Source organism: Manis pentadactyla, chromosome 2 (genome assembly GCF_030020395.1).
Source record: "Manis pentadactyla isolate mManPen7 chromosome 2, mManPen7.hap1, whole genome shotgun sequence".
Taxonomy (NCBI): Eukaryota; Metazoa; Chordata; class Mammalia; order Pholidota; family Manidae; genus Manis; species Manis pentadactyla.
In genome coordinates, this window is record NC_080020.1 from 41117141 (window position 1) to 41143623 (window position 26483).

The 26483-nt window shown below is 34.7% G+C and overlaps 1 protein-coding gene and 1 non-coding gene across 4 annotated transcripts in view; both read left to right on the forward strand.

The window, feature by feature from the left end:
* Nucleotides 1-26483, forward strand: part of TENM2 (teneurin transmembrane protein 2) — a 1165071-nt gene that overhangs the window by 59860 nt on the left and 1078728 nt on the right. The window lies entirely within an intron of this gene.
* LOC118912050 (U4atac minor spliceosomal RNA) lies at nt 13772-13897 on the forward strand. The gene has a single exon (XR_005024703.2). It is a non-coding gene; the product is annotated as a U4atac minor spliceosomal RNA (small nuclear RNA).

A 26483-nucleotide genomic window follows, 5' to 3' on the forward strand; every position in this document is an offset into this window, starting at 1 on the left:
GCATGAAGCTCTGAGAGATCCCTGTGTCTGTTACCTAGTGGGATCTACAGCCTTGGTTTTCCGATGAGAAATACAGGTTAGTAGTGTAGATAAAGGGCTTATCAGTGTATACAATGTTGTTTAAGCTCATGAGATATTGTAAGCCTTCAGAAAATGCATGAACAGGTAGCAGAAAAGAAAGACACAGACAGAACTCTTGAGTGCTGCCAACATTTCTGAGACCTTTACAGAAAGAACCACTGGTATAGAATTCTACTAAGGAATGGAGAGCCAGAAGGCTGACAGTGTAGAAGACAGGGGCATAATGTCTCAGCGAATGGTCATTACAGCCAGAAGCCTTAGGTCATGGCAAGATGAGTGCTTAGGAGTATCCATTTGTCTTGTCTATTGGTGGAATATCGGAACAGCAGAGTTCCTAGTATGGCACAGCAGAGGTTTATTCCAGAGGCAAGAGGGGAGATGGACAAAACCAAGTACAGACAGCTCTTCCAGAACAAAGTGGTGATGTTCAAGGAAAGCACTGGGGGCCAAGGAGGGGGGCTGGAAAGGGGATTGATGGGGGCAGGCCTGAGCAGTTTAAGAGACTGATTGTGAAGAAGACACTAGAATCTCAGAGATTGGACCTAGAAGTGAGGGGCAGGTTAAATACGGATGTTCCTGGGTGACCTGGTCAAATGGAAATCTGCCTTTGACAAGCAGGAGGGAAAAGTACACACTTTCAGATTGCAGAGAAGGATATAGACTTGTTTGATGAGGAAGAAGCAATACAGGAGCCCCTGCAAAGCTGCATTATTCTGAATATCAATCTTGACTTTACTAGTTGTGTGTCCTTGGGCAGGTTTTATTATCTCTCTTCTTTAGTTTTGTCATCTGTAAAACTGTGACATTATTTATCTAAACCTTATTGAGTTACATGGATTAAGTGAGATAATGACTGTAACATCCTCAGTTTATATTGAACACATGGTAAGTGCTTGAAAATGGTGGCTATCCTTGAGACCTGGCTGGAGAGCTCCTTCATTTCTAAATGCTGCTTGAATTTTTTTTAGTCCCTTCTGCAGGTGTAGCTTCTCTTTTCTCCAACTTACAGCCCTATCCTGGCACCTTCCCCAGTCAATCCGGTGGTAGCAGTTTAGAGCTGAACATCAAGTTATTATGAGTAGCATCTTGTTTTTCTGTATCTGTGTTTGTACATGTATCAAAGGGAATGGACAGCTAGTGTATCAAGCTGTCACTTTTTTATCCGGTTCATTCACTCAACTAGTTTACATTAAGCGACTCCAAGCCAGGTAGAGGATATATTACAGTGCTAAGATGGAGCTGCCCACCTGTGGGAAACACAGAATTTACATCAGAAGGCCAACTGATGGGTTTTTCCCCCCAAACACTGAGCTCTAGACTTAAGGAGCTGCATCTGCACTTTATGAGACTAATAGTTACTTGGTACTTCATTTGTGCCTGGGGAGAATTAGTAAGGAAAAGGAGTGAGTGGGAAGAGTGAAAAATACTTGTGTTCTCTAATCAGCTTCTCCTAGAGTGAGAGATCAACGGTCTTCAATATGATGCCCGACTGCCTTTCTTAGTCCCAGGCTCAAAATCTGTCAAAGTTCCTTAAAATATACCAATATAACCACTTACAGCGTTGCCTGGGAGCACACCGAGCTAGAAGGCGACAAATAAAGAACTCACTGGAAAAAAAAGGCAAAATGTTCACTTTCCAAATCATAGTTGCATGGAGACTAACCATATATGGCCCCCTGCCACCTCTCTCCATACCTGTTCTCATACATACAAACACTCCAAGAGGAATAATGGGATTTTTTTCCCCCAAATATTTCATTTATTTCCATGGTGAAAAGAATCTTGTGATTTATTAGTCCATTTAAAACCCATTAAAGATCTACTTGCTTTGATTAAATGGCACCATTTTAAAGGTTAATCAGTGTCATTTTTTATATTTAAAACTTAAAGGTACAGTGCTTCTTACTTACTGAAAATTACCACCAAAAAATGGAATGTAAGTAATCGTTCAAATGCAGGCTTACTTACCATGTGGAATAAATACAGGGTAAATTGTTTCTTGGTCAGATCCTATGGGTCAGTATACTACAAATAATAAACATTTTTCATTTAACAGCTATAAGGTCAGTTTGAGTGGCCCTGTTTATTGTTTTCTTCACACATCCTTATACTAAGCAGGCTGAAGAGTTCCCCCTTTCTCTGCCCTTTGATTTTCAACAAACTGTTGGGAGACCTCATATCACTAAGGTGAATAGTGTGTTCTAGACTAATGGAGAATACTCTGTTTTTCTTTATGTATGATTTATTATAATTTGCTTATTCCTTTTTGTACTTTCTTAATTTTTATGTTTAATACCTGAAAATCCTTCTTGTAAGGAATGGATGCAATACCATAGATAAGATTAAAACCATCTATGACCTTCATCTCCCATCTAGGTCCCCCTCCCAGCTTCTCTGCTTAACTTAGTATATATGTATATGATCATTTTTTGGAAACATGAACACAGCATCCTGTAGATATTCATCTGTTCCTTGTGTTTTTCACTTCTGATATGTCCTAGAGGTGGCTTATTTTTCTTTCTTAATTTAAAAGATGAGACTTAGAAAGAAATGTTCAAATTACTTTTGGAACTACAAAACTTCATATGTAAGAGAGTTGTGAGTAGGTGTTAGAAGGTAAATCCTGCAACTATATACATGAGCTTCTTAGTTTTACTAGGTGATGAGAGAGGATAGTTTATGTTTTCTCTTGAGATCTTGATAGCCTCCTGTCCTAAGAGTTTCTCTTGAAGAGGATTTTTCACCATTTGTCTGTATAGACTGTGGTTTCCTTGCTGGTGACTAAATTTTCAGGTATGAGAACTGTGCGGTGAGGTTCCTTATGTGACTGCCAGGTTTTGCTTTTCAATAAACTACTGCATCAGAGAACAAGCATACTCTTTTAATACAATGCACACACTCTATTACTGGATAGCTTATCTGTTCTTCATCACTGGAGAAAGGAAGAAGAAAGACCCTCTAGCAAAAACCTGTATACAGCTTGCTTTTTGTTTAGAACACATTGAAGGAGCAATGCCACTCTGATAGGGTTGTGCTCAGTGGCTTTGCCACAGCTAGAAGAATTCAATAAGAAATTTTTAAAAAATCTAGATGAATTTAATCTGTATTCATGAATAATTATTTGGCTATGATTCCCTTGTTTACCAAGTAATTATGGTTTTAAAATCTGTTTGGGTTAGCATTTAGCATTTCTCCATCCAAGGGAATCATAACATTGATGGAATATCTATCAGCTCCTTCTTATGAGCTAAAGTAATTTAAAAAATTCTTTATTATTCTCTGTATGATAGTAACCAATAATAAATTTGGAATGAGTTGTTCAAATATTGACTATCAAAGCAGTGTCCTTCTACTTCTCTGAATAAAGGGGAAAAAATTTGAAGGGTTTTATAAGGCTTTAATGAAACTCATGATTTCAGAATAAACATACATTAGAATAGAAATATGTAAGAGGTTTAGTTACACCACACATACACACAAATAATCACAAAATTGTATATAATATGATACCAATATTAATCTGACCCACAGCAATGAGCTTAAGATACGAACTGCAGAAGAATGAAATTTCAGGATGTTATTATATTGTAACTATGTTTTAAAACCATTTTCTTTTGATTGAGTTAACCCAGGAAATCCACCCTTTAAAAAATGTGCCACATTTCATTACCATATATAAATGGGCAACCATTATAAAATTACTGCTCCTAAACAAAAATGCCTATTTGTGCTATTTATCTTGAGTTACTTTCTAAATTAGGTATTCTACTAAAAGAAATTGAAAAAAAAAAATACTTCAATGAAGATGAGGGCATTGGACCAAAAGATGTCTGAGGTTTTAGTGCTACCATTGCACAATAATTCTAAGAGAGCTATTATTCCAATAAAGATGCTTTGATTTGATTTTTTTTCCTTGAAAAAAAAAGTTATTTGCAGCTATTTAAAATTTGCAAGTGAGGATGGTAGAGCAGAGATAGGGGTTCTCAGCAGGTACTAGGAGAACAGTGTACTTTTTTTTTTAAGAACCACAATGTTGAAACTACGTAATTACATAGTAACTGTTGACCTTGTAATTACACTGTAAGTACCTGTAGTGACAAGATAAATGCATGGTTATTTCAGTCTTTTAAGCTATAGGGCTATCATGCGACCTTAACAATGTAAGCTACATAGTAATTTATTTGTAGAGTAAATAGTGCTTACCCACAAGTAATACCCACACATGTGTGGTGCTTGCTACACGGATCCATAGAAACATGGCGAATCAGTGCCCTCTAGGCACTTTTATTAAAATGACACACAAGCCGCATGCATGTCTGCTACTAGGACTATTTAAGTTATTTGTGGAGCATTTAGGGATCTTCGTCACTGCCTTTTGTCCTAAAATACCCTGGTCTCCACATAAATAGACTTATAAATAAGCCATATTTATGGATAATTATTTATTGTTACAATAGTGTATCATCATATGATTTGTTAAATGGGAGTCCTCATTTTTACAATAGGTAAAATTGCAAAATTTTTACAATAGGTAAAATTGCAAAATTTTACATATTTTGCAAAAACAAAGCCACTTTTGCAAGGAAGGTACGTACATAAGTCTAGATTTATTTTAACAAGGTTTAAGTGATAATGTTTTATGGGTTTGCAGTTGAAATAGTCATGAAAAATTTTCTGAAATATAAATGCTTTTGTAATCTAAATAAAAATGGTAGCTATTAACATTTATTGAAATGTTGATTATGCCCTAGAACACTATGATCAGTACTGCTAGTTTTACCCAGTCTACTCACATTTGGATTTCAACATACTGAATGTTTTTGTGACAAGTTAGGTTAAACTAAGAAGTGAATGACCTCCTTTTTAGCCACTTATTCATTAAAATATTGAGATTTCAGTCTTTGTTGTGCAGATACTGTGCTAGGTAGTCTTCCAAGTCTTTATAATGTGAGAGAAAACTGAACAACTTACTTCAGACTATTGTGTTAAAATAATAGTAAGCATTGGATGTAATAAATTAAAGCTATCCGATCACAAAGGCAAGGGCGGGGTTGTGATGGAGGAGGTGAGAATTCCTGACTGAAGAGAAAGCATGGTGCAAATACCCAGAGACAAAAGAGGAATAACATGGGAAATTTGAAGTCTCCATGTCTGGGACTTGCTTTTTGAGGATGTGAGCTTGTGGAGAGATAACTTCAGAGGAAAGGCAGCTACTTTGCACAACCTTATGGAATTTGGATTCCATCCTGCGGTTAATGAAGAATCATTGAAGAAGTTGAACAGGAGAATGAGAATTTACATTGTGGACAATAGATGAGAGTAAGGCAATTCCTCTGCTAGGGTGACAGACTATTGAGGTCATTGCAGGAATCCAGGAAAGAGGGGATGCTGCTCCGAACTGAACACTTAGAACATTTGTAGTTCCTCCCATATTCTGTCTTTTTCTTCATTCTAGAGTGTTCAGTGTCTCCGTCCTTAGGGAATATAATACATTTGTTCAGACCCAGTGTAAATGCAAGGTGGTTTGACCAATGTCACTTGAATAATAAGTCTGGAGCTATTAATCAGCCAAAGTTTAACAAAGATGTTTATAATTAGACCAGAACTTAATGTCTCACACACTAATGTTTCTAAGTTCTGTAGTTGGAAGTTTGTTGGCCTGAAGGTGGGTTCAACTCATGAGACCAACTTCTGTCTTCTCTTGTCTAAAACATTGAATCATTCAATAAATAAGTGACTGACATTTTTCCCCCTGTGGCCTCTCTGTTGATCCATTGCCTCTAACAAATACACCCTTTTCACATGGCATATTTGTTCCTTTTTTGACAAGGGTTTGCAAGTGAACCTTCCTAGGAGAGCATATATATATGTGAACCACTCTGAAGGGCTTTTGGAAAGTTAAATTGGGACTGTTTTCCTTAGTACATCAGTGTATGATCAGAAGAAAGGGAAAAAAAAAAGCAAAAGGCAAACTTTTGTTTGGATTAAAATGTCATCTTTTCGTGTGCCACATTTATTTTTATTTCCTCTCTGACAAGGAATGTTAACTTTCCAGGAAAACTCAACTTCTCTAAGAGCGCAGCCAACACAAACAATTTTTTTTAAGGTGTGATTTTCCTTGAGGCTGTGATTTTATCATTTGGAGCAAATGGTGGGTTGGAAAAAAACCTCCAAAACTTGGAGTGTACATTTCCTTTGCTAGGACACCAGCTTAAATCATGCTTTGGGTATTGCGGCTATAGTTTTCCAATCCTTTGCCTCTCAGGAGACCCTGATGTGAAACAAAATGGAAAACTCTATTCACATTCTCTTTGGGTCAAATCCGAGGGGGTCTGGGCGAGATGAGAGGAACTTCTGCTTGCTCATGGCATGTTTTAGACAGATGCTGTCCCTGAACAGATTTGCGTTGGTGACTTTTTATACTGGGGCAAGGTGGATATTCTGAAATGAAAGCAAGTTTTTCCTTTGCTAAAAGGGAAAGATTTCCCTATGAAGGTAGGATGTTTTTAAAAAAAACTTTTTTTTAAAATTCAAAGTAATCAACTATAACCTACAAGTAGCTGAATTCCCTGATTTTTGCCCATGTCCCTTTCATATCACAGATCAAAGATAATACATATTCTTTTGATTTTTCACTTCATTTAAGGCTTAAATATATTTCTCTCTTCCCTCCATGTGTTAAGAGAAATCTATATTCTCTCTTTACAGTGTTTTTTTTTGTGCTTTTGAATTTGAATGGATATATTCTGCATATAATATTTATATATTTTTCTACAATTTGTAGCATAAACATTTGACAGCTAAAGCTATTTATGTCCTCCATATTATGACAAAGGTAAACCTCATTTATACATGGTGTTTTGCATTTTAACCCCATCTTACAATTTCTTTTATAATTGTAAAGTGTATCAATGATGGTTATTTAGGAAATAGATAAGAGTATGAGGGATTGAGAACATATTTCAAGAATATAATTGTGCTAACATTTATGATGATGTGACACCTTGCATTCTACCCAATGCTTTAGCTTTACTTATTCCCTGAACTTTTACTAGTAATGATATTCAGGCTGCAAAAAGAAAAAAAAAAAAGGTTTGAAATGCCAACATCATATTGGAAGACAAATTTACATTTCATTCCCAACACCGTCATTTAATAAAAGTTTTATGGTGTTATGGGTACTTAATTATGCTCGAAGCAGAGCTAGAATTTAACATTTTTCCTCATACAGAGAGGATTTGGTGGTGATCTCTTTTAAAAAAAGGTCCTTTGAAAGAACATTGTAGAATATGATACACCAAATACAGTGCTTTTTAAAAACACCTTAGCAAATGATAAATTACTTAAATTGTATTTCATTTCTGTTACATAGAATAACTCTCATAATTCACCAAAGGTGATCTAATACACTAGGTTACTGGATTATCTGACTTTCTGATACTTCTTCCTCTGAGAACTGCAGTTTGTTGATGTCACTGCAATACAGACTGTGTGTTTGGCTGTCACCTTGTAAGCCAAGACATGAGTTTTGTGACATTTTTTTTTCCTAAGTAAACATTATTTAATTTTCCTGGTCACCCTTGGAGAAAGTTTTTATCATCCCCTTCCCTCTTCTCAGATCTAATCAAAAGTCCTGACGATTAGATCTTTTTAAAGCTCAGTAAGAATCATGTTATCCTTTTCTGCTTAAAATTGTTCAAAGCCTCCTTCCTCAGTTGACTAAATCTGGTCCAAACTGCCATTTACAATTCTCTAGCCTGGCTTCTACCTGCTTGCATTTGCATTACCTCACAGGCCAGCCAAACGCCAGTCCAAGACACAGGACCTCCTTCACTCCTTCGGCTTCATGCCGTTGCCATGGTGGAATTGTCCCTCTCAACCCAGGTCCACCTGGAAGATTTTTTTTTCGTCTTTCAAGACTTGGCCCATATGCTCCTCCTTCCTCGAAGTTTTTCTCCTTTGAGTAAATTCTTTTTGTGTATTCTTTATTTTCCTTTACATTTAAACTTACAAAAGATTTTTTTCTTATATACATGACACCCCACTATTAACTTACAAGATCTTGTCAAAAGACTGCGTCTCCCTCATCTCCTGAGGCACTTGTGCAATGTCTTCTGTATGTTAGCCAAATAATCAATGTTTGTGGAATGACTAGATCCACTTTTGGAAATGTTTGTATGTGCTGAAAGTGACTAAGTGAGTCACACACATCCCTTTTTCTCTGAATAAATTTTACCTAATGTCTCAATTTAAACTGGTAATAACCTCAAGAATATCAGCTGTAAACTACCACTTCCATGCCTATCTATGAGCTCTTCTACAATCAGGAATGCTTAATTGCTTGAAGTATCATTTTTTTCCTTCTACTTTACACAGCAGGGTATTTATCTTTTAAGTTAACCACCTCGTCATTTTGTGGAGTTGAATGACTAATATAGGTATTCCCAGGCATAGATCTTCATTTTGAGAGGCAGTTTATTTTTAAGAAACTTTACTTTTATTAACAATTTTAGGTTTACAACAAAATGGAGTGGAAAGTACAGAGGTTTCCCGTAAGTGCATGTTCCCATATATGTTCAATCTCCTTCCCTATCAACCTCCCAGTCCAAAGTGGTACATTTGTTACAATTAAGAACCTATATCGAGATACCATTACCACCCAGAACCCATAGTTCACATTGCGATTCTGTTAGACATTCTATGGGTATTGGCAAATGTATGACATGTATACACCATTATAAAACTATTACAGAATAGTTGCACTGCCCTAAAAGTGGTCTGTGCTCTATTCTTCTCTCCTTCCCCACTAACCCCTGGCAACCACTGATCTTGTTATTGTCTCCATAATGCTGCCTTTTACAGAATGCTGTTCAAACCTTTTTCATACTGGCTTCTTTCACTTAGTAATATGCATTTGAGATTCCTCCATGTCTTTTCATGACTTGATAGCTTATTTCTTTTTAGTGCTGAATAATATTTCATTTTCTGATGAACCACAGTTTATCCACTCAATTACTGAGAACATCTTGGTTGTTTACAAGTTTTGGCAATTATGAATAGAGCTGATATAAACATTCACATGCAGGTTTTTGTTGGGCATAAAATTTCAGTTCCCTGGAGTAAATACCAAGGACTGTGAATGTAAGATTGTATGGTAAATGTATGTTCAATTTTACAAAACACTGACAAACTGTCTTCCAAAGTAGCTGTACCATTTTGCATTTACACCAGCAATGAATTAGATTTCCTGTTGCTCCAAATCTTCACCAGCATTTGATAGGGTCAGTATTTTGGATTTTGGCTATTCTAATAGGTGTGTAGTGGTATCTTGTTTTAGTTTGCAATTCCCTAATGACAAATGATGTTGAATATCTTTTCATATGCTTACTTGCCATCTTTATGTATTCTTTGGTGAGGTTTCTGTTCAGCCCTTTTCCCATTTTTTTTTAAATTGGGTTGTTCATTTCCTTTTAAATTGAGTTGTTTTAGTTCTTTTTATATTTTGTATAGTAGTCTTTTATCAGGTATGTCTTTTGAAAGTACTTCCTCCTCGTCTGTTACTTGCCTTGTCTTCTCTTGACATTATCTTTCATAGAGCAGACATTTTTAATTTTCATGAAGTCCAGTTTATCAGTTATTTCCTTCATGAATAATGCCTTTGGTGTTGTTTCTAAAAAGTCATAGACATACCCAAGGTCATCTATATTTAGTCTATCCTACCTTCTAGGAGTTTTATAGCTTTATGTAATATATTTAGGTCTCTGATAATTTTTAGTTAATTTTTGAAAGGAATAAAGTCTGTGTCTAGATTAATTTTTTTGTATGTGATGTCCAGTTCTTCTAGCCACTTTTGAAGAGATTTATCTCTGTTCACTGTATTTTCTTTGCTCCTTTGTTAAGGATTAATTTGCTATATTTATGTGAGTCTATTTTTGGGTTTTCTATTGTGTTTCATTGATATATTTGTCTATTCTATTACTAATATGACACTGCCTTGAGTACTGTAATAATAAGATTTTCACTAGGATTCCATTGACTCCATAGAGCAGGTTGAGAAGAACTGACACTTTGTAAAGAACTGACACTTTTACATTACTGAGTCTTCCTAAATGTGAACATGTAATATTTTCCCATTCATTTTTTTTTTGATATATTTTATCAGAGCTCTGTAGTTGTCCCTGTATATCACTTATATGTATTTTTTTATATTTATAGCTAAGTATTTCATTTTGGGTAGGGGTTATGTAAATGGTATTGTATTTTTAATTTCAAATTTCACTTGTTAATTGCTAGTATATAGTAAAATGATTGACTTTTACTTATTAACATTGTATCCTATAACCTTGCTATAAATGTTTATTAGTTCCAGGATCTTTTTTTTCTTTAGTAAATTCTTTTGGGCAATCTACATAGATGATAATGTCATCTACAAGGACATTTTTATTTCTTCCATTCCAAACTGTACAACTTTTATTTCCTTTTCTTGTCTTATTGCATCATCTAAGACTTCTAGTATGATGATGAAAACCAATGGTGAGAAGGGACATCTTTGCTCTGTTCCTAATCTTAGTGGGAATGCTTCAAGTCTCTCAGCATTAAGTATGATGCTAATTGTAGGTTTTTTGTAGATATTCCTCATCGATAATTTTGTAAATATATTGTAGAATTTTGTAGAAATTTTATATTCCTAGTTTGGTGAGAGGTTTTCTTTTATTATCACTTAGGGTTGGGTTTTGTCAAATGCTTTTTCTTCATTTTTGTTATGATCGTGTGGTATTTTTGAATGTTGAACCATCCTTGCATACCTTGGATGAATCCCGTTTTATCATGGTGTATAATTCTTTTTATACATTTTGGGTTCAATTTGCCAATATTCTGTTGAACATTTTTGCATCTGTATTCATGAGTGATATTGGCCAGTAGTTTTCTTTTCTTGTAATGCCTTTGTCTAGTTTTAGTGTTAAGATAGTATTGACCTCATAGAATGAGTTAGGAAGTATCTTCTCTGCGTATATCTTCTAGAAAAGATTGTAAAGTAGTAGTATAATTTCTTCCATTAATGTTTGGTAGAATTTATCAGTGAATCCATCAGGGTCTAAAGCTTTCTGTTTTGAAAGGTTATTAATTATAGATTCAATTTATTTAATAGGTATATACCTATTCAGATTGTCTATTTTTTCTTGAGTAAGTTTTGGCAGCTTGTGAATTTAAGGGATTGACCCATTTGATCTAGGTTATCAAATTTGGGGACATAATGTTGTTCATTATATTCCTTTTACAATTGGGCATTTATATGATTCCATTTTCTATCCTTTCTTAGCATATTAGCACTTTTTTTTTTTAACTTTTCTTAGTGAGTGCCCTAGAGTTTGCATCATACATTTATGAAATCCAAATCCACTTTTCAATAATACTTTCACTTCTTGAGTAGCATGAGTACCTTATAACAATATATTTCTAATTCCTCCTTCCATTTCCTTGTATCATTCATTCATTGCTTTCATTTGTTTCACTTATAGGTAAGCTTACATAAGGGTCTCTCAATGTATATATTTTTGCTATTATTATTTTGAGCAACCTGCAGCTTTTTAGATCAATTCAAAATAAGAAAAATGAAAGTTTTACTTTGCTTTCACTTATTTGTTCTCTAATGCTTTTCTTTTTATGTAGTTTCAAGTTTCTAAACTATATCATTTTCCTTCTCTCTGAAGAACTTTTAACATTTCTTGCAAGGTAGGTCTTCCAGTAACAAATTCTCTCCATTTTTGTTTGTCTAATAAAGTTTTTATTTCCCCTTCACTTTTGAGGGATAGTTTTGCAGAGTATAGATTCTAGATTGGTGTATTTACCCCCTCAAAAACATTAAGTTCTTAATGTTATTCTCTTCCTACTTATATAGTTTTGTGAAGAAGTTGGATGTAATTCTTTTGCTACTTTATAGGTAAAGTGCCTTTTTTTCCTCCCCTCTAGAATCTTTTAAGATTTTTTTCTTTATCTTTAGTTTCTGAATTTTGAACCTGATGTGATATATGTAGTTTATTGGTCATTTATTCTGCTGGTGTTCTCTGAGTTTCTTTGATCTATGGTTTGCTGTCTGACATTAACTTGGGAAAATTCTCAGTTGTTGCTTTAAGTATTGCCACTGGTCTCTTTTCTCTTTCTTCTTTTTTTTCTTATTCCCATTGTATATATGTTATAACTATTGTAATTGTCCTACAGTTCTGGGATATTCTGTTATTTTTTTTACAGTCTGTTTACTCTTTGCTTTTCATTTTGGTAAATTTCTATTACCACAGCCTCAAGTTCAGAAATTCTTTCCTCAGTCATTTCTCATCTGCTAATGAAGCCATCAATGGCATTCTTCAGTTATGTTAGTGTTTTTTATTTCTAACATTTCCTTTTAAATATTTCATAGAATTTTCATCTTTCTGTTTACATTATCCATTTTTACATGTTGTCTGTGTTTCCATTAAAAATCTTTGCATATTAATAATATTTTTAAAAAATTCTTGCTCTAATAATTCTAACATTCCTTCCATATCTGATTTTGGTTCTGGTGCTTGTTCAGTCTCTTCAAACTATGATTTTTGCCTGTTAATATGCTTTGTAATTTTTTTGTTGAAAGACAGAAAAGAAATACTGATAAAAGGAATTGTGGTAAATAGATCTTTAGTAATGCAGTGTGAAAGAATGGAAGAGGGGACGTGTTCTATAATCCTGTGATTAAGACTCAGCAGAGTTGGATTATGACTTCACCAGTGCTTCTGAGTTCTCCCACCCCTTATGTGAGACAGGCTGGATGGAGGAGGCTATTTTTTTTTTTTTAATTTCCCTTCCCTCCCATGGGAGCCTGAGAGGGCTGGAGTTTGGTATTTCTCTTCTTCCACATGGAAGCCTAGAGGGAACTGGAATTGGATATTTTCCTTCCTACAGATAGGTTAGGCTCTAATAAATCCAAATCCCTGCCAGGTTAAGGTCTGGTGATAGTTTCTCCTGAGGCCCGTCAGAACTTGTCACAAATTTCAGAATATTCTAGCTTATTTCAAAATGGTTCCTCTCATTCTCCCTTGACAGAAGCACAAAGGGTTTTTTCTCCTATATTTACTATGGAAACCTGATAGAGATCCTATAGTAAAACTCAAAAAAGTATGGGAGACTCTCTGTGGCTGGGTGCCTCCTGAATTTTTAAGTCTGGGTGCTTCTCAGACTTGTCTACATTTAGCCTCCAGCAATTTGTTAATTGCAGTTCAGATCTTCTTACCCTGTCACTAGTTCCCATGGTGGTTTCTGATTGTGGGTTTTTGCTCTGGTAAGTTGTATCTACCTGTCTGTCTCTCTAATTTTTGAGGACAGTGCTTTGCCCTTTGATCTCACTTCTCTTAGACATGTTTAAGAAGAGTTGTGACTTTTAAGTTTGTTCATCTTTTTACTTGTTAGAACAGAGTGGTTACTTTTAAGCAACTTATATGCCATATAGGAAACTAGAAATTCAAAGTCAGTTTTTAATTTTCATTGATTCTACAACTATTTGAGTACCTACCTCTATCTGTGTTCTTAAAATGACAGCAATGTTTTGTTTTAAGTATTTTATTTTCAGAATTTCAAGACTTGCCAGCCATCAAAAGAATTTTAATCATAGGTCAATGAAAAATAATCACAACAAATAAAGATAAATAAAGAGAAGAGTTTAACCATCCTTTTCTTAGGGTTGCACTACTGTCCAATGAGCGTTTAGCAAGTACAGTACTGCTAACACCTGAAAAACACACCTGCATCAAATAAAGCTCTGCTTTACTTTGGTGCAATAAATAAATAAATAAATAAATAAATAAATAAAATAGAAGAGTTAAATGACAATAATCTTGGTGCTCCCTATTTGAGTCATGTAGATGGTTTCCTTTAGAAGAATGTGGAGAACCATGACATTAAGATATATCTGCAGATGAATCATAGGATGTAAGTTATTTGAGAGTAGAGACTTAGATATGTAACAGGCATTCTATAAATACTTGTGACTGACCACCTGATTGATAAAATCAATGCTGAATGATGATCTGGAGATAATTGATCAGTAGTACATACATGATGATTTACATAAATTCTGATAATTAAAATGTGTTAGAAGAAATAAAGGTCTAAATAGCTATTGGTATTAGGTATATTCTTGCTCTTAGAAAATACAAATTTTTGCCTTTTACTTTTTGGACCATTTAAAACTATATAGGTCCTTCAGTTCTTAAACTAGTCTGAGACAACTTTATAAACCTCAGCAAACTCACTTGGGACCTCTGAGATATTTTAAATATTTAAAGGAAAGACAGCAATATCTGTATAAATTGCTACTATTAAGTGGTTTGGGCCTACCTACTTAAGAACTGGAACTGTTATAAAATTTTCTTGCCCAGGGGCACAATGAATGTACTACTGAGATACTAAGGTCACCGTGAACTGAGAAAGTCTGGAGACTTCTAATATAACCCGTCATCAAAATATGGGTATATGGCATACAAGTGAGGAAAAGTCAAGACTGAAATTTGCTCATCATTATTAAAACATTTTATTGCTATGAAAATAAATGTATGATACTAACTTTAGTAGAATAAAAATGGATCATTTAGGAGTATAAGTGGTAATTTCTAACGTTTATTTCAAGAGCTCTAATTTACAACTCTTTAGAATTCATAGTATGTTGGTCAATAGGAAGAATATTAACAAGGATGATTATGCTCCCACCCCCCATATAAACCTATTTATCTTATTATATAACCAGTGCCAGTACAATACTGGATTATACTTAGCTATTTTCTTGCCAAATATTTCTACTAATCTGTAGGTGAGGCACTGAATGAAATATCAAATTTTGTGATAGATTGTATAAACTATGTCTATAGATACCAACATAAATATATACATATGTCTTGCTCCAGGGGAATTTATAATTGAAGGCAAACACCAGCCACACATGAGACTTGATAATCACAAAATATGATTAAGGATCATTAGTTAATGCTTAAATATTTTTTTCTTAATTAAAAAAAATTTTATTACAAATCCCTTGACCCTGGTTTTAACCTAGAATTCTTCTACTACCTTTGCCTTGACATAAATCCATTCACTTTTTGACATAAGAATACGTGACAGTCATTAGATTATTTCATTGGACTGCTCTTATCTTTTAATTCCAAAGAATTCAGTTATAAGAGACTATGCATCAGAGTACAGTGGTGGCTAAGAACCTGGGGTTTGACATCAAATAGATCCAGGCTCAAGGTCCAGCTGTATGATGTGTCATTGGACAATATGTTTAATATTTCTGTACCTAGGTATTCTCATCTGTAAAATGTGAATGATGAGGGTTCTAATATCATAGATGTGATTGTAGCAATCAAATGGTATAAAATAAATATGTGCACAATGCTTAAGACAGTATGGTTTTTATGGGTAACACATCATCCTTTTTTTTCCAGCCAGTGAGAAAATAAACCATAAATGCTTATTATGCAAATATTTATTTTTGAAATATATTTGTTGACAGAAAGAGTTCAGTTTTTTTCATTGGAAGAGTTCAGATTTTCAGAATGTCTGCTAGGCAAAAGCAGTGTTTTGGCCGTAACGCAGCTGCCACTGATACTGAGGTTGGACAATCCTGTTCTTGTCAATGGCTGGCTACTCAATGGAATTTACAGTGAGCTCAGATACATTAACAGGCACAGTTTATTAGGCCCCCTTTTTCAGAGTTAAAACATTTTCTGTCTGTTTTATATATAAAGATTGATGAAACATTGCTCGGTACTTCCTGAATGGATTTGGGACACTCGAGAAATGGTAAGGATGGCACAGCAATCATTGATTATCACATCCCCAGAAATGACAAATGGTAAGGAAACTGAAACAAAAGAGTAAGAATATGAATGTCACAAAAGGATCATCCAGTCACTTTTCTAGAGGCAGGTGACTTTTGCACACCTCCTATTGGTGAAGCAAATACAAACTGAATTCTTGTGTTAAATATGTTTACTTTTACACCAAAAACAGTCATACAGAAAGTGTGTTTCAATTAAAAGGAACCCTGGAGCAAAAATGTGTTACAGTCATGGTTAGAAGCAGAGTGTATCATTATCTCGTAGGCACAGCAGTCAAGATAATGAACAGCTAAGAAGACTGGACAATGGAAGGTGAAGTATGACTTGTCATGAAACTGTCAGTAGAATCTGAGCTCACTTTCTATTAGTAGGTGCCATGAAATTGCAGTGATGTGCTGAGCAGCTGGAGAAAAAATTCGAATAAAAGCGGCCTGATGGTACTTAGCAATTTTAAGCCTGATTTAAAATTTTGCCAGTGTTACCAAATGCCTTAAAACAATTATTTCAGTTGATTTATTATTCTTATTCAATGAATTGATGGTCTGGGTTTAATCCTCTGTTGCCTTAATCTTGAAACAATCCTCAAGTACTTTTCCTTTGAGAGGATTTTTGTTGCTGTTGCTCTTGAGTATGGAGGGTAAGATTTGAATAAGGTTGAGGATCTGTGCCTGCTGGGGGCCACCAGGATATTTTAAAGTTACAGTGAGAGATGGGCTGAAGATGTATTGGGTTTGCATGAAAATGGACTGCTACTGAAATGAATACAAGGGTAAGCATCCCCAGTGGGTAAAAGCTGGATAGCAGACAGGCAGAAAGAATCATAAAAAATAATCAGGTTGGATTTCAAACGGAAAAGTTAGTAATACTGTAAGTCCAAGAAGATACACTGAAAAAAAGTCATGCCTAATGGTAGGGGGATCAAACATTATAACTATTTTTGGTTCATTTATTCAACATGTAGTGGTTACCCAGTTCATGCCAGGTGTTCTAGGCCCTAGTGACAGATGAATGACAGGGTCTCTGCTCTGAGGTAGGGACACAGATGACATGAATAAACAAATGAACACAATAATTTCACATAGCAATAAGTGAGTTGAAGAAAACAAAGTATTGTGGGATAGTGACTGGAGGTCCAGGGCAGCTGCTCAATGATATTTTCTCTGAAGAGATGTATTTTCAATGCAGAGGGAGAGGAACTTAGAAAAAGGGAGAAGATCTAAATGTACCTGAGTATAAATAGAGGAAGGAAGTAGAAAGAAGGTGCAATCTTTCCAGTTTCTTCCTTAATGCTTAAATTCAACCTTCTTCCCCTAAACAAGCCAGGTCCCCTCCCAGGCATAGATATTAAGATCTTCTGTGGTAAGTCTAATGTTTTTCTCCTCCCCATTATCTTCTAGAAATGTCGAATTGGTGGACAAGTGGCACACTGCAAATTTCTGGAAAGTATCTCAGGGCCTTCTCACTCCCTTTAGTTCTTTGTTTTTTACATATGTCTCTTTTTTTTTTTATTAAGGTATTATGTGGTTACTACGTTCACCCATATTATCATCACTCCCTTTAGTTCTTGAAGAAAAATCTCTCAGCCTTCACAGTGTTAGGCAGCCTCATGTCTCTTCTTAAAGCCATGTGTTGACTCTCCAGAGCTAAAGCCTTGTGTCTTACAGAGTCTATGTATATCAAGCGCCCAGTGCCAGGCACAGGATAGACACACTGTAAATATTTTCTGTGTAAAAGAAAGAATGGGAAAGAAAGTCTCAAAAAGTCAAGCTGTTAAGTCATGTTCTCATGAATAGTTCCTGAATATATTTCCAGGAATTGCCAAGCTGAAGGTTTAGGAGCAGTTTCAAAAGAACTAACAAGGATGTTTTAAAATTCCTGCGTCTCACCCTTGGAGACTTGTGTTCAGTGGATTTAGAGTAAAACCTGTGCATCTGATTTGTTCTCTAATTAAATCATATCAGCAAGCAGTTTTATGAGTGCTTTTAGACTAGGGATGTTTGTTATTGCTCCCTTTTAGTAACTAATGTATTGAATTGGAGTTCACAATCAAGATTATTCTTCTTATATTTAAGAATATAGCAGATAAGGATAAATTATATTGTTTAAAATAAAAATTCAGAAGCCACGTGGGGTAAGTGGGGTAAAATATGTTTAAAATCTGCCCATCTGTATAAGCTCCCAACTTTACAGTCAAATCAGTTCTCTTAATAGCCAGAAAGTTAGAAAGTTAGACAAATTGAAGCAGATCTAATATTTTACACACACACACACACACACACACACACACACACACACACACACATGTTTATGTGTCTCCACATACTGAAAGCTTTGGATTGTTAGGATTTTAAATTAGAATTCAACTTTTTGACCCTGTTAAATACCAGCCACGCAACTTGCATTCATGACTGTGGATATGTGTGAATGTAAATGGGGGACATCTGGCAATATCAGGAGATCAGACACGGGGAGTCTGCATGAGGACTTTCATCTGTTTGTCACCCAGCAGGTGTAATGGATGGCAGGCATGTGGGCTCTTTGCCCAAGTTAATGTACAGATCGAATATATGGAAGGAAGATGTTTCCTTTGCAATTGTAAACGATCACAGCTCAAGAAAGGTGTATTGATAGGAAGGGGGCAGGTGGAGTGGATATTTTCCACTGCACCAATTTCTTTAGTAAAATCACCACTTTTGAGCCTACCAGCATTTCCCTTGTCCCGTTTCAACAAACTTCCACAGCCCAATTTGTTATTCAAAAATTTATGGAAAATGTATGTTAAAGTGAAAAGGGTACATTGTGCAGAAAAGGGAAGCAGCTTGTAAGCATATCATTATGCGTGAGCCATGGGGCCCGCAGATGGCACTTCTACTCAGAAACGAGAGTGGTGCCAAAAGCTAAACTCTAAATACATTTAAATCACATCTCTTTACTTAAAAATGGAGTATTTTGGAAGGAAAAGCAGATGATATTTAAGTACACAAGTTGTATTCTTTTGTTCCTCGTATAATAGAGCCCTTTACAAAAGTCCTTGCCTTCTAAGTGTGCAGTAAGCCTTTGATTCCCCAAATTCCCCGGGGGATTTAGTCACAGTGCATGGCTCAGTTCTTAATAGGATTAGCCATTGAGGTAGTACCTTGCTAGGAGAACAACTCTTCAAGTATCCTTACAGTTACTGAAAATTAAAGGATTTGTTTTGATTGCTATGTTCAATGCTAACAGCAAACCTTTGTTTTGCACGTTAGAAATAGTAACAAAAAATTACCATGACATACGGGCTTCTTATTTTAATTGAAAATAAATTTAGTTCTTAGGCTGTGCCAATCTTTAATTAATTAGGGGGAGAGTAACAAACGGGATGAAGGCGTTTGCTTGCTACTTAATATAATGATTTTCTTGAAATGTATTTTTTTTTTTAGTATAGTAATCATGATGATTTCTTATTTCAAGTATGGCTATATTTACACTTAAAGGCTAAATTATATTTTAAAGGGCACAGTTCATATTGGTGTGACTAGCATGGTAAAATAACCAGTTTGTTTTTGTATCTTCTTTTGCAAGACTGACATTATTTCTACTAGCACCTTATACAGTGAGTATTTTAGTTCTGAAATTGTGAATGTGTGTCCTTAATTTTTACTGATGCCATTAGATCTGGCAGCAATACGATGAAAATAGGCATTATTTTTATTCTAAAATTTAGAGCATAACCTTTTATGTTAATATTCTAACAGCTTAATCTGTTTAATGATTGTACTTTTAGAAAATCCAAAATTATATCTATATGACATTTGGTATTTGGGATCTTTAATTTTCAAAATATGGCAAGCACATGCTATTTCCACATTTCTCTACCTCCTTCACTCTCTTATTCTGAAATACTCAACATGGAGTAATTCCCTTCTAATTCTAATGGACTATAGTGAGTTGGTGTGTATGTGGGTATGAGGGAGGAAGTGTGTGTGTGTGTGTGTGTGTGTGTGTGTGTGTGTGTGTGAGTAGTGTGAGTGAAGGGGAGAAATATGAATTGTTTTTTTAAAGAAATACAATCTCATTAGTTTTGCCAAATTCAGATAAAACATAATGATGGCTAATAATGTGATGATAAATAGAAGTCCACTGGCTGTTATTCTTAATGCAAAGAGAGGAATTAATTATGATTTTTAGTGAATTGATCATTTCAAACTGAGCCCTGATAAAGCAAATTTAAGGTGTTTCAGAAGCTTTTGTACACAGACTGGATAATTGATTTTACTGCTTATGAAAAATTCCTTCTCTGTCTTTACTGTGAAAATTTATCCCAGACCAGCCCTGGCCAGTGTTGGTGTATTTGGAAACCAAGTTCTTATGAACTGAATGCCCTAAGCTGTTTTCTTCGGCTTCTTTTGTAGTTTTCTAGCTTTTGATGGGATCCTGTGGCTGACTGTTGATAGAAGTTTTAGGGGGTTGGCTCACTTGATCACATGCTCGCTTGAATTACCCTCCTTAGGTGGTGAGAATGCAGGGCCACGAGGGCATAGAAAGGTGCAGCTGCCTCTATGTTAGGGAGTGACTGTGATGAACTAGTCCCTCTGAGGGTATTGTAGGTGACAGTTGAGGCGATCACATTAACCATTAACTAGTTTACTCACGGACAGTGGTCACATAGGATGATTACTATTACAAACCCTGCTGAGTAGGCTGGGGCATCAGGTAAGGAGAGATGGCTACCATACACAAAGGTCCAACTCTGTGATTTCAAGACCTTATGCCATGGGTCAGCTCTCTATCTCTCCATAGCAAAGAAGAGATTATTGTAATTTTATACATCTCTTCTTTATGTTTCAATGCAAACTCAATACCCCAGAATGTTTCAGTGGCAATCAAATCCCAAGAAGTCTTTAGGCAAGTTTTTTATTTTTCTTAATGATTTCAAAATTTTTCAAAAGGTCTCATGTACATTCCTCAAAGTAAAGGAAATAGCAAGAGACTCAGTTTTTGGTGAGACTTATGGTTTCTGCTTGTATCAGTTTGTCTTCAAAATGGTATAATGTATTCTAAAGCTATTCAGCAAATAAAGAGTCCTTATATGACCCAGTATTCTTTTTATTAAATTGTACTCTTGGCCTCCATATGAGCACTATTTTATGTACTTTAGTAAACAAAAATGGACCTCAACTACCTCTGAATTAATTACAATTAGTGACTGATTTAATGTTTTCTTTTGCATTCCTTTTTCTATGTATCCCTCTGAAACAAACATTATTCTAGGCTGTGATACACAATTATTAGTTCAAGTTGAAGTGATTCTGTATAAAATTGGCCTCATATTTACTCATTCAGAAAAATGAGCCCAGAAAGAGTGCATATTTTTATAAAACTCCAGCAATTTCTGTATAAGATAACCCTTAAGCAAAATAAGATTTGACCCTTTCAAAATTGCTTAATGAATTAGTATTACACAGAGTATCGTTTTAAACCTCTGTAGAATTTTCTTTCTCCTTTTATTGAAACCTTTGAATGTAAGCTTTGGATCACAAATCCTACATTTCAGTGTTGAAAATATGATTGTGTTTTGATTGGTTTAGTGCATCTTTATGATGGAAACCATTTATTCTGAGCAAAATTACTCCAGAATTTGACAGATTATTGTGAAAATCTCTAAGTGAGCAAGAAAATGATTTAAATTAATTGAAATGTTATCCTAAAGAGTAAAAATACAGAGATTCCATATAGGGAGAAAAGGAGACTTCTTTGGCTTGAAGTGGTTTTGTAGGGAGTAAAACATATTATATAAATGGAGATACACTATTTTAAATTTATTCTAAGCATACCTTTTTGTTACTATTTGGCTGCTCAGAATTTCTTTGTGATGTTGGTCAGAGCCACCAAAATTTATGCTCTGCTCATTAATCTTTAGCATATATTTGAGCATTCTGTAATCTATTTGCCACAACTAAAATGGGTGTTCACTTCTTTACGGATGCTTCAGGGGCCTCAGGATGTTTGGAAGTATTTTCTTCCTGGCTCTCTCCTAAGATCCGACTTAGCTACCTTGGGGATATCAATGAATTGCAAATAGCATTTGTGATGGGCCACTCTCTTTCTCCACTGTGCAAATCTGCTGTTAAAATCAAATAAGAAATGAACTCCTCCTTCCTTCTCTGAAGCTTGAGGAGCATAGCCACAGCCACAGCTATAGGTCCCACACAGCAGATTGGTCTGATGCTCCCCTTATGATAGAGGAAGTGAGATGCATTAGATCACCCATAATTTTATTAGAGAAATTTCTTTGCATAAAAAGGTGTTATATTTTAGGTTATTTGTATGTAATAGCTTTGCTATTACATGACTTTTGATGTGTCTTTCTGATGCTTATTATTAAAAGCAATGTTTCAAGGGCTAGCTTGCAACATGTACTTGAATGCATCTTCCTCAGCATCTGACACAAGTTCTTTATGGTCTCAGTGCCCAACCCCAAGCATGCAAACATGAATACAACAATTTGTTTTCCTCATTAGCCACTATTACCATCTATTGAAGGCCTGTCTGAATTAATATAATGTAGTCTACATGTGCTATTCTAAATGTTCTAGTAGGCACATTAAAAGCAGTAAAAAGAAGCTGGTGAAATTAATTTTGTTAATATATTTTATTTAATGCCGTGTATCAATTATCATCATTTCAAAGTGTAACCAATATAAAAGTATTCTTGAGATAGTTTATCTTTTTTAAATTAAATTTATAAAATCATCATGTGTTTTTTTTTTACTTACAGCACATCTCAAAGCCATGTTTTGAGGGCTCTATAGCCAATAGCCATATGTGGCTGGTGGCTACTCTATTGAACAGCTTAACCTAGAGCGTGAAGTAGTGTCTTGATACCTGACCAAATATTTGTCATATAAATGAGTGAGTGATACTAGTTGACTGGTGTTAGTATATCTGAACCAATTAATAATTTTCTGTGTTAACAATGATTTTATTGAAGATCCAAATGCCTTTATCGAATTTCCTTATTAAGTAATAGACAGATCCTTTATTTGAACTTAAAATATTCCTTTTTTGAATAAGGCTGAAGTACCTAAACACTTATATGATTAGTAGAATGCAAAGTGGCTTGAGTACTATGAAACTCATTTATTTGAACTTGTCATTTCATTTTCTGCTGTGTGGAATGAAACTAATATGCTCATATTTTTATGTCTGTGAAATTTTTGTTTTTATTCATTAGAAGGAAGTCAGTTAATTTGCATTTACTAATCTCCCATTCCTCACATTGTAATATCATTCCCTTTATATCTAAATGGATAATTGTTAATATTTCTTTTAAGCCTATAAACTTAATTTCCATTAAGGGAACTGGTAGCTTGAATGAAGATAACAACATCTTGTAAGTTTTATTCCTATTGTCTGGCTTTTTATAGGTTTGTCTATATAACTGCATTTTCTGGCACTCATATTGTGCAAAATGTGCAGTCTGGTATTTGCTTAATTTTTCTGATTAAATGTTTAAAAGTAGAAAAGTCCATCTAAAAGGATGCAAATTGAGACATCCCTAAATTTTTCCCCAGATGTCAATAAAACTTTTTTAGTTTAAATTGCTCATTTTATAATACTTTTTAATATATTTAAGTTTCTCAAATTTTCTATAAACATTAAATGAAAAGTTAAAATAATCTGAATCAAAAGTGGATCAGGTTACCTGCCGTCAACCCTCTAGAAAGTGCATTTCTATTATAGAAAAGGGTTTGGAATAAAAATAGATGGATGTCATTGTCTTATTTTTGCACAATTTTGTCTATTCCAGGTGAATTTGTTTATAGAGATATGTCTAGAAGGACGCTCACCAAAATGTAAGCAGCAGTTATTGCTGCCTATGTGGTTTTGAATGACTTCTACTTTTTTCATTTTTTTAGTTAACAGCACCATTTGTTTTTCTTTTTACAATGATATATAAAGGAATATTAAAATAAATTTTAAAATATAGATCTCATTGTAGTTATATGAAATCCCATGTGTAAAATCTAATAGAAATGTATGGTTTAGAAAAAAATTGAATATTTGTGTTTGTTTAACATTATTATAATTTAATAAGGTATTTAATTTCAATCAATATGTATTTTATTTGGTGTATCTTAATGTAGATTAAACTTAATATAATAACATTTGGCAAACGTATTGCTTTAAAGCAATGGATCATTTGTTACTGAATGTTTAATGAGTGAAATACACTGGTCAAAAAATCATTTCCACTTATACATTTCACAAGTATTCATAATGCCTATAGTAAAGTATGAGGTGGGTTTGATACTTCAGAAATTAGTGCATTTTTATGTGGTTCTATTTCACCAGTAAAAAGTAATAATAGCTAACATTTACTATGTACCAGTCATTAAGTGAACTATCCATGTAATCTTTATAACAGCCCTGTGAGTTAGATATTGTGATTATCCCTGTTTTACTCAAGAGGATTATAAGGAACATAGAATATTAAAACTCATCTTGGTCACATGGCTATTAAGTGTTTCTGTCACATGTTAAATCCAAGAAGTTTAACAGTGGAGCCTAGCAATTTTATCATCACACTGTATTAAATGTATTATGAACACTGGCCATACCTGTTTTTGTTTTCTATGCTAGCAGCAGGCTCTTCAACTTATAATTCACATGATATGAAATAACAAAACAAGTAACATATCCACCCCTTGCCTAAAGTTTACAGCTGTCTTATTATAGTCTTACTATAATAGAGAATCCCTAGCTAATCTTTGAAGTAAATGTAGCTGAGGCAAATATCTAACCTAAGTGCAAGCTCGTCTGCATGTCCAAAATGAAGGTCAATGACTTGCCCGGAGTTTACCATTAGTCAGTGGGAAGGCATACAAGTTCCCTGTGCTTTGACTGTGGAGGCTTATTTTTATGATTTTGTGCTATTCCTAATTATAAAATTAATGTTTAGATTCAACTCATTGGTAAAACTTGAAAGTGATCTTACAATTTTATTTATTTATAAAATTGTTAAAATTTATTAAATTGTTCAATTAAATTTATTAAATTGAAAATTGTTAAAGATGTTACAAATTTATTTATTAATGAAATTGTTAAACTGTGGCTCTTAATAGCATTAAAAACTAATATTCAAGAGAGATTAAAGGATCAGAACTGCATAAGTGAGTAAACAGACTTGATTATAAGGACACCTAATCATTATAAGGTAGAGTATAATTAAGTGCTAAAGTTGTACTATATAAAGACAATAAAGGCTGCCGAATTTCTAAGGAAAAATCAAAGAACCATATTGCTTTGCTGGGTTCTGATTGCAAAGTTGAAAACTTGAAAAAAGTAAAACAAAATAAAAACAAAGCAAGTTTACACAAGGTTTTATAATTCTGTCTAGTGTTGTCTTTTGTCTTTTAAAGGCATATCTTCTTGATTAGACAGTTCTATAGACAGTTCTATATCTATCATTCTCTTATAATCAGATTATAAAAGTCCCACAGTAAGCAAGATTGTGGAGCAAGGAAAGCAGAAATTATTATTAAGATTTGTTGTGTGCCTACTGTACCAGAAAACTTTTCCTTATTATCAGTTTTGTGTGGTAGGTGTTTTGCCCCAGCTCCCATATTACAGCTAAGAAGACTGAGGCTCAGAGGTTCTGAGGATCCTTGTATGAGGGTGTACTTATTAGTGACAGAGACACAGTTCAAACTCAGGTCTGTTGTTATGTAAATCCCATACTCTCTACTGCATTGTGAGAAGCCCTCTGACTGTCAGAAAGATCAGAATGCTAGCACCCAGTATTTATTCCACATTACCAGTAATCTTCGCAGAGGGCAGAAAGGTTTTTTCACAATGGTCGGGTGCGGTAGAGTCATCAGTCTAAAAATACGGCTTGCCCTTGTGAGGAGGGTGACTAGGAGAGTGCTGTCCAGCTGTGGCTATGTATGGGAACTGGAGATGGGCTCAGCTGGACGGGCATCTATCTCTCCAGCTCATCAGACGATCATACAGCCTGCCTGGGAAATGCAGATTGAGGACGTTATCCTTTTTACACATGCAGGTATACATTCAGTGTCCAAGATGAGAAGGACTTGAACAAAACTGGGACATCAGTCCTGCTTGTTTTCAGTTATTGTCAATCCTTTGTCGACCTCTTTCTTTTTGCACTAACACCAATCCCTTTGTGAACTTAAGAAATCACCTTCTGCTATCTTCACTGCTGCTATTCTACTGGTCAGGGGAGAGGGGAAACTGATGAATAGCAAATATCCTAGTGTGGATTCATGTAATTATGGAGACTTTTTGGGTGGAGGGTGGGAATATTTGCATTTCTCAAGAGTTTGTCATTAGGAGATGAGCCAAAAATCTCTGCTGACAACATTCCAGACATGTGGCATTGGAGTGGTGGTGGCAACACTGACAGTTATCATGTATTAAAGGGATACCACGTGCCAGGCACTGTACTAAGTGATTGTGATGGATTTTTATGTTTAATCTTCACAACATTTCTATGACATTGGTGCTATTATATCCCCATTTTTAGATGATAAAAGCTTA